Source organism: Mya arenaria, chromosome 16 (genome assembly GCF_026914265.1).
Source record: "Mya arenaria isolate MELC-2E11 chromosome 16, ASM2691426v1".
NCBI classification, from domain to species: Eukaryota; Metazoa; Mollusca; class Bivalvia; order Myida; family Myidae; genus Mya; species Mya arenaria.
The window spans coordinates 15,397,822-15,407,972 of NC_069137.1; positions in this window are offsets into that span (position 1 = coordinate 15,397,822).

The following is a 10,151-nucleotide window of genomic DNA, read 5'->3' on the forward strand; positions in this document are numbered from 1 at the left end:
ACATAGAGTATAGGTTGTCGTGTCCGGGCTGTAACTTTCCCTTGTATGGACAGATTTTAAAATAACTTGCCATATGTGTTCCACATACCAAGACGACGTGTCGCCTGCAAGACCCATGTCCCTACCTCAAAGGTCAAGGTCACACTTAGTGCTTATTCACAATAGAGTGCTGCATATAAGGACATAGAGTATAGGTTGTCGTGTCCGGGCTGTAACTTTCCCTTGTATGGACATATTTTAAAATAACTTGCCAAATGTGTTCCACATACCAAGACGACGTGTCGCGTGCAAAACCCGTGTCCCTAACTCAAAGGTCAAGGTCACACTTAGTGTTTATTCACAATGGAGTGCTGCATATAAGAACATAGAGTATAGGTTGTCGTGTCCGGGCTGTATCTTTCTCTTGTATGGACAGATTTTAAAATAAGTTGCCACATGTGTTCCACATACCAAGACGACGTGTCGCGCGGAAGACCCGTGTCCCTACCTCAAAGGTCAAGGTCACACTTAGTGTTTATTCACAATGGAGTGCTGCATATAAGGACATAGAGTATAGGTTGTCGTGTCCGGGCTGTAACTTTCCCTTGTATGGACAGATTTTAAAATAACTTGCCACATGTGTTCCACATACCAAGACGACGTGTCGCCTGCAAGACCCGTGTCCCTGCCTCAAAGGTCAAGGTCACACTTAGTGTTTATTCACAATGGAGTGCTGCATATAAGAACATAGAGTATAGGTTGTCGTGTCCGGGCTGTTACTTTCCCTTGTATGGACAGATTTTCGTGTTCCACATACGAAGACGACGTGTCGTGTGCAAGACCCATGTCCCTACCTCTAAGGTGAAAGATACACTAAGTGTTTATTCACAAGGGAATTCTGAATATAAGGACATAGCAGTGTAGGTTGTCAAGTATGGGTGGTATTTTTTATGTTCAGAGGCAATTTAAAATAACTTGCCATATGTATTTGACACGTAAAGGCAAGATCAACTTTTGATGTACTGACCTTGTTTGTAGGTCAATGTCACATTCGGGGGCATTCGTCACATACTGTGACAGCTCTTGTTTTGATATTTATTTTAATTTCTTTTGATAGAATTTCTAACAACATTTTCATAAAGGGGAATACAAGTCATTGTTCGGGCGGTCAGGTGTTAGGGCAGCGTCAAAGTCGCCTTATGTATCGAATAATATTAGGTAGGTTAACAGAAAGAGACCAAACTTGGTATATACAAAGAGTGTATGAAGACCTTTTATGGGAATGCGTTTGAGGCCCCTAGAATCATAGTCATGGTTACTGTTAATAGAAAAAAGGGATGATATTGAATAACTTAAGTAAGAGTCTTTATACTGGTACCAAATTTGGTATAAAGGATGAGTTTAAACCCCCAGTAAATTTACATTTTACTGACCGTTCCAAGGCGGTACTTAAAACTCTTGATAAACATATCTATTTTTTATATAAAATATATGTATGCACTGTGCAGTTTGTGGAGTTTTATGCTGTTCTGTTATGTTTTTTGTTTGTGATTTTGATTTCTATGTCTTTGGCGTTTGCCCAGTGCCACTGAACCGGATTTATGTTTAAACTATTTGCTACCGAGCTTGTTTATGTTGCCTTTTGCATAAATATTAAAGAGACCCTTCCTGATATTGTGTTTTGAGCCCCGAGAGTTTTGGTCTAGGTCAAGGTCAAAATAGGAATATGGTTTGTACTGAATAATTTAAGTAGGAGTGGACATCATGTGACCAAACTTATAAACGTTTAAAGGACAAGTTTATGCAGAGCTTTCATGGATTGCCTTTTGGCCCCACTCGGGTCAAGGTCACTGTTAATAAAAGTAGATTACTGTTTCAGTTATGGTTGACAAACTGTGATCAAACTTGATGAGTAGGAATAGTTTATGGAGGTATTCCATGGGATTGTGTTTAGGGCCCTTAGGATCAAGGTCACTGTTATAAAACCTAGAAGAAACAGTTGAAACTGAATCTCTTCTGCCAATCATTAAAAGCCTGGTTTTGTCACATGGCGATTCTTGTTCACTTTTAAATTTGATTGTTTTATTGCTTTTGACAGGCACATATTACATCGTTATTGTATTCACTTCAAAGCAGAGCGTCGTAGTCGAGCGCGCTGTCTTATGACAGCTCTTGTTTATTCAAAAACAGTTATTTTCTGCAATTTTAATATCAAAGTGTAAAATAGTGAGAAAAGGTATTGTTTGTAGATGTACGACCGGTAAAACTATGTCCATACCTGTTTTGAAAAATTCTGAATTAGTCGATATTGACGTGATGTACTTATATGACTTCAAATATGTACCAAACAAAGTAATTTATAATTAAAATAAAACTTCCGAATTCCTTGTCACTCTGTCGAAAACGCGACTGATTAAGTAGACACCTCTAACAGTAAAACTCATTCACAATTGCTAGTAACATCAGTTTTTCATGCAAAATAAACATGTCTTGATTTTTCCTTTTACGTGTGACCATTGACATTGGTATGTTGAATCTTTAGTGTCAAGTGTTTAGTTGTAATAACGTTGTAATAACGTTGTGATAACGGTATTTATAATAATTATCGACATTTCATATGCATTAATAAATAATATTTTCAGGAAAACGTAAAGTTTGTTATATTTGTAATAACACAGGCTGTTACTTTACCAGAACATAGATACATACATGCTTTAATTCTATGTTTCATTCTACGTGTGCGCTATATAATATTCATTTTATATTATCATCATGACTTAAGCTTCTCATAATATAGAGTTATAGATGCAATCACGTAAGGGGTAATTCACACAACCTTAAACAATCGTATGTTATACACAGCGATTTAACATCGCATTTTATCAAATGTATGCACGATATTTGTAAAAAATAAAAAAGTGTATTCTTATAAAATATCTTCAAGCCTTCCAAATGAATATTAGCTCATACGTCTATACTTGTGAGATTTTGAAAGGATTGAAGGTCAATTGCATAGAATAATCATTTTCCTACCCAGTCTTTATTAACCAGGTTTTCACATAGTGAATCCTGGTTATTTGAATGACGAACGTCGTTGTTCGGCGGGGCGGGCGGCCCCAGGCGGCGTCAAACCCGCCTATGAAAATTAATAATGTCAGTAAGGGTTGACATATTTTGACCAAACTTGGTCGATAGGAATAGTTTATGGATACCTTATAGGGTTGCGTGTGCGGTCCCTAGAGTCACGGTCAAGGTCACTGTTACAAAAAATAGAGAGAAAAAAACGGTTGAAACTGAATAATATTAGTAAGGGTTAACATATCTTGACCAAAGTTTGTAAAAGGGAGAGTTTATGGATCCTTTCATAGGGTTGCGTTTATAAACTTGGGTAGATATAGGTATTGGGTAGAAATACAGCATATCACAAGCGTTTTCATTACCGTTTTAGAAAGTACTTATTTGAGCGTTAACAACGTTAAAGTTTACAATGAGTTAACTTTGACAAACATATCTACCCAATATGATATATAGGGAAAATGCTTAGTTCTTTGTCACGTTTACCCAACATAGTCACAATTACAAATTTCCATAAAGGAAACGGTATTTTAGGATGTTATGTTGTCTAACAAAGACTGAGTTCGGTGGTTAACATTACAATACTTAATTCCAGCCATTTTACAGACATGTTCCCTTAAAAATGTGTAAAACCTCCTAGAATAGGCGAAAACATCAATACTTTTTAATGTTAGCTTTTGGATGTCATAGTGCAGCGATTTGGGAAATCGATTAACACATACATTATAAACTTTCAATTTGAGCAATGTTTGTTTAGGTAACATCATGCCCGACAAAACTGGAGCTAACAGACGTGGTCGACTGTTCATGGAAAAACTGAGCTAAAAACCTCCTTTTGGGGAAATCTCAGAAACCTTTGTCCGTTTGGCATCCAGATTTCCAGGATTTGTCACGTACCACTAGATGATTGGCCTAATCACCCATATTCCTTAACAATGATGTATAAAAACCAAATCGTTTATATGATTTATGTATACGTACTATATCAAGTGATACAAGTGTGACTTACAACGCTATGTATACAAGTGAAAACAAATAGATTATTCATATGATGAAATGGCATAGTAACAGAACAATTTAACCTTATTCATTTGTTTGTAAAATTTAACATTCGATTGAATCGATGTATCGGCGTACCAAAGCTGAATGCCTTTACATTCATTTGCGCGCGAAATATCCGTGCGTTTACACCACTCGTACTTATAAAACGCCACCTGGCGGTTATTCCATTATAAACAAGCATAAAACGCATACAATAATATTTTACACGAAAGTTTTTGAACATAACTCTGATTACTTGAGCCAGTCCTTACCCTAAAATACACTTGATGACATGTTTTGTGAAGAAGCTATATGTTACATTAGAACTCTGTCTGCAGGCGCTTTTCTAAAGAGGTGATAAGAAACTTGTTTTTATATTCTTTTATGTTAGAATTAGGCCAGATTCAGAAATCAGATAAATGGCTTAAAGTACAACTACTTATTACTTAACTAAAACGGGAGCATTAAGTGGCATTTGGAGCTCCTTCTGATTGTTAGTAATACCTATTTACATTGTAAGCTGCAAAACCAATCTCAGAAATGTTGATAGACATTCAATAGATAGCCTACCAGAATAACAAGTTACTGTTGATGGTATACGCCTTGTTTGTCCAAATTCTATAACAGTTTGTCTGAACTACGGTCATCAATGTCATCAGTGTATTATATCACTCTATAAACATATGTCTTTCTCATAAATAATTATAATTTAATCATTTTCCATTCCAATAAGCCAGCATTCAAATGGATTCAATTCGAATCCAGTGAAGTTCGTTAAGGACGTAGTAAGTTGGATGTAGTTAAAGCGTGTCCATTCGCAACACCTCGCTTATTTTCCATCAAAAACAACCTCTGATGTATGCCGATATATCTGGAAAAAAAGTTCTCAAACATTAAAATCGTAGTGTTAATTAACTGAAGTTTTTTACCGTTTTTCATGTTTAACAAATTTCAAATTCATTACCAGTGAAGTATGTTATTGCATAAGTAATTAAGATTCACAAGTGAAGAGTCATTACTTTTAGTAAAAATGATCCTTGTTCAAAGGTTATATAATATGCAAGGCAATTTTATAAAAACCTATTGTCAAGCTTGTTAGTAATGGTAAGTATTTCACAACTCCTCCGGGAACAGTGAGCAGAATGGCTTTGATCATACCGGCCTAAAGTGGCTATCTACGGATTGCCGATTTTGAAATTACAAAAATATCAAACAGTCATATTCGGAAATAGTGTTGAAGGAGATGAAATTATAATTTGTTATGACAATAACGCCATTAATAGCGAACAATGCGTACCAACTTATACCTTCTTGCGATTTTCTTTTGTAAAGTTAGTGTGATGTGTTTCAGGTCAGGGCATACAGAGCCGCGCTCCGAGAACACCAACGTCACTCTATTGGGATATGACTCTTTCAATTTTAAAACAACCAAGCTAGAAGTATGCGAAGTCCAGTGTTTACGGGACAAATAATGTCAGTCAATCAATTTTCACCAGTCGATGAAAAAATGTGAGCTAAAAGACGAATCCGACCGTACAGTTGATCGGAGAAACTTCAAAACACATACAGGAATAGTCCATGTCGATATCACGGAGATAGAAGGAATAGAGGTTTGTGCTCACCGTTTGATATTCTGTTTTTTTCGCGAATAGTGAATTTTAAATATCCGTGCAAATATATGTCCAAATAGAAATACTTTAGCGAAAGTGTGTCCGCATGGAATGATAAACCAGAGTTTATAAATGTACGACTTCTAGAGTTAAACCATTTACTGTCATGATTCAATAATCCTATAAAATATACACTTGAAACATAAACGTCTTTTTCTGAACCATTGCACATTCGAAATAGAGTCAGAAAACCTTTAAAGGTCGTTGTCGTTTATAGGACCATTAATTGTTTGAGATGGATATAAAGGTCATGGTGTTGGAATACAGTATTACGTATAAATACATAAATAACATATCCGATACAATTTTAGTCCGTGGGCAACACATCTGAAATTGCCAATGATACAGTGAAACTACAAGGGCCAGGCAAGCACACCCCTGTTTAGCGACACAATGCAAGACAATAGAGACACAAACACAATAACACGACAGGTAGAGTTAGAGAAAAAAGTAATGAAACGTTTACCTAAACGTCGTTTCTTGAATAGACATCAGCAGACGTGTTTGTGCAAATATGGAATACAATCTTTTAACTATGACTTGGGTTTCCTGCTCCAAAAAGTAATTCGCAAGGTTTGCCTAGAACAGTGTTGCCTTATACTTTTTGGTCTGATTCATGATTTTCTGGCAAGTGTAAAATATCTATGCGATCATGTACCTGCTTTAGTGCCACTCAAAAAAAGCATGTATTATCTCCATATATTTTTGCCTGCTACATCGGCATTTGGGAAAGTGTATATTAGCTGTATATGTGTTTTCCTGCTTCAGCGGCATTTGGGAAAGTGTATATTAGCTGTAAATGTGTTTTCCTGCTTCAGAGGCATTTGGGAAAGTGTATATTAGCTGTATATGTGTTTTCCTGCTTCAGCGGCATTTGGAAAGTGTATATTAGCTGTCTATGGGTTTTCCTGCTACATCGGCATTTGGGAAAGTGTATATTAGCTGTATATGTGTTTTCCTGCTTCAGCGGCATTTGGGAAAGTGTATATTAGCTGTATATGTGTTTCCTGCTTCAGTGGCATTTGGGAAACTGTTTAATAGCTATATCAGTGTTAACCTGCCTCAGCGCCTTTTGGGAACGTGCTATTATCAGTATATGTGTTTACCTGCTTCATTGGCACTTGGGAAATGTATATTAGCAATATATGTAATTGCCTGCTTTACCGGTACTCGGGAAAGTATATATTAGCTTTATATGTGTTTGTCTGTTTCACCGACGCATGGACAGATGCATTATAGCATTTCGCATTTTGTCTGCTTCACATGTACTTCGTCCAGTAATAAAAAGATTGTATTTGTTTGAATGCACCACAACAACAAGCTATTCGTTTGCGTGTCTGCTGCAACGGTTTTTGAAAAATATTGAACTAGCTATAAGTTTGATTTACGTCAGCCATTTTTGGGAAAAGTATCATAGCTACACGTTCATCAGTTTGCTTCACTGAAACTTTCAACATTATTTCGCTTGTCTCTGGCGAAATTTATCACAGCTATACTTGTGTTTGTATGTTTCATGCATTCTTCGGCACTCTTCAAAACGTATAATATCTATAAATGTGTTTATCTGCTTTAGTGGCGACAATAGTTTAGTCATAATGTCTGCTTTGGTGGTACTTTGAAAAGTAATTTAAAGGTGTGTTTGCCTGATTCCGCGGTACCTTTGCCATCGATAATACCTATGCTCTTTGTTTGCCAGTTTCAGCGGTCCAAGTGTTCCGTAGGTATACAATTATTTGCCTACCTTGGTGGTTTGCTTGCAACTGTACAATTGCAATTAGTTCCATTACTACAGCGGTACATTTTTTGCTTGCTACTTGTGCAATGCAACTTATATGTATTGTATATATGCTTTTGTTGGCCCTAGTCCTAACCTGCATTAGGGATCCTCAGGCGATTGTAGTTCTAATTGCCTTTATAAAAGCTATTGCGGTCTTTGCCTTTTGCCAGATTTCTATGGGTCCGTGTTAAGGGCACATCTGTCCTACCGGGACTATTTGTGCGTCCTCACCAAATGGATCGATGGCAAGGTATACCTGTCTGCAATGGAATAACTGCAATATCACGAAGTTCTGCCCTGCCCCGTATTATGATAACTTATGTTTTCGTTTTATGGTAAATACGTTTTCATAATTAATCTCCGAAACTCATACATGTGTCTAAGTATCCGGCTGCGCCTCCTCTCTAAATGGGTTTGTCACATGGACTCTTTCACAAGCTGGGTACCTGTATCGGTCGATACAACAGTACTTAGGTAATGTGTTTGATTTGGACATCATCATATTATAGGGGCCATGGTGGGATATGTCTATTTATTCGTTCGATATTCAAAAATGGTATTACTGTTTTAGAATGTGATGAAAATAGATTTATTTGGTTAAAGATTGATAAAGAATATTTTCGCTTAGAAAACGGTATTTGTATGTGCTTTGCTTATATTCCACTTGCTAATTATGTGTATTTTAAGTCTCATAGCACTGGATATTATGAAAAGCTAGAAAAAGATATACTACTTTATAGTGAATTTGGTAAAGTTTGTATTATGGGCGATCTAAATGCCCGAACAGCAAATTTTAATGATTATGCTGATTCTGTACAATTATTTGATAAATATCTAAATACTGTAGATGGTGATGACAAAGAAATTAACATTGTTGATAGGCATAGTGAAGATAGTATTATAAATTCATAGGGTATAAAATAACTTGATATATGTAAAAGTACGGACCTAAGAATTGCCAATGGCAGACTTGGTGATGATAAAAGTATTGGTCAATATACATTTATGTCAACGATTGGTAAAAGTGTAATTGACTATGCGGTTATATCTGCTGTGTTGTTTAACATTATAAGTAATTTTATTGTACATGATCTTTACACTTTTTCTAGCCATGTACCTATACAAATTAATATTCGTTGTGTATACGAAAATACAAAGAATGAAGACGCCCCTGCTACTGAAAAATTAGCTTGGAATAATAGTAGTATCAATATGTACAAACACGTTGTTGCAAGAGAGTTAAATAATCTTAACAATATCGTTAATAATGTATTATGTTCTAATGATATAATTACTTTTGGAAACACCCTGTATAAATGTACACATGCAGTGTTTGGTTTACAAAAACAAACATAGTCATGATAATCGGAGAAATTTTAAAAACACGTGTTTTAACAGTGATTGCGATACAGCTCGGCGTGAATTCAATAAAGCGAATAAAATGTATATGTTAAATAGGTCACCTCATTTGTCAGCTGTTGTTATAAACAAAAGACGTTGTTATAGGCGAGTTAAACGAGTATCGAAACAGAAATTTAATTTAAGAAAAAAATCACAATTACATGATTTGTCTAAGCAAAATCCAAAGCAGTTTTGGAAGGAAATTAAGAAAATCAAAAAGAAAACTGTTAATAAGCATTCTGTGTCTGCTGAAGATTTTTATTTACATTTTAATCAACTTTTTTCGAACGATGAAGTGTATAAGGACAAGTATATAAAAACTGTCTTAAACGATAATGTCGTATATGACAACATTGTTAATACGTTGGATTGTGATTTTAGTGAAAGTGAAGTTATAAAAGCTATAGATAGATTGAAACGTCAAAAGAGGCCTGGAGAAGATATGCTCATTCCTGAATTATTTATAGTTAGTAAAGATTCTTTAGCTCCATTGTTATGTAAACTGTTTAATTATATTTACACTAAAGGTGTTTACCCTATATCATGGACTAAAGGAATTATTATTCCTGTGCCAAAAAGGGGGACTTAAATAATGTTGATAACTATAGAGGAATAATGTTGACAAGTGTGTTTTCTAAAATATTTTCATTGTTGTTGGACAGCAGGGCTCGGTCTTTTGTTGAAAATAATAATTCTTTGTCCGATTTGCAATTCGGGTTTAGGAATAAACGTAGTACTGTAGACTGCATATTTGTATTACAAAATATGATTAACAAGATAATAGAACGTGACAAGGGTAAGCTTTATTGTGCGTTTGTTGACTTTAAAAAAGCTTTTGATATGGTTTACAAAAATGGGTTTTGGTTCAAGCTTTTATTTCAACAAAATATTTCGTCAAAATATGTAAATATGTCAAAACTATGTATGAGTCCGTTAAAATTTGTGTTAGAGTAAACGGAAAGTTGTCAGATTCGTTTCAAAGTTATATGGGTGTGAAACAAGGTGAAACATTATCCCCATTGCTACTTATTATGTTTATTAATGATATGGAGTCACAGTTAAAAAGTGTTAGAGATGACTTTGTAAATTTAGAAGAATTACAGATATGTATGCTTCTTTTTGCTGATGATACTGTTTTGTTCTCTAAATCTGTGGAAGGCCTTCATTTGTTATTAAATAAATTACATGATTATTGTTTCAAATGGAAT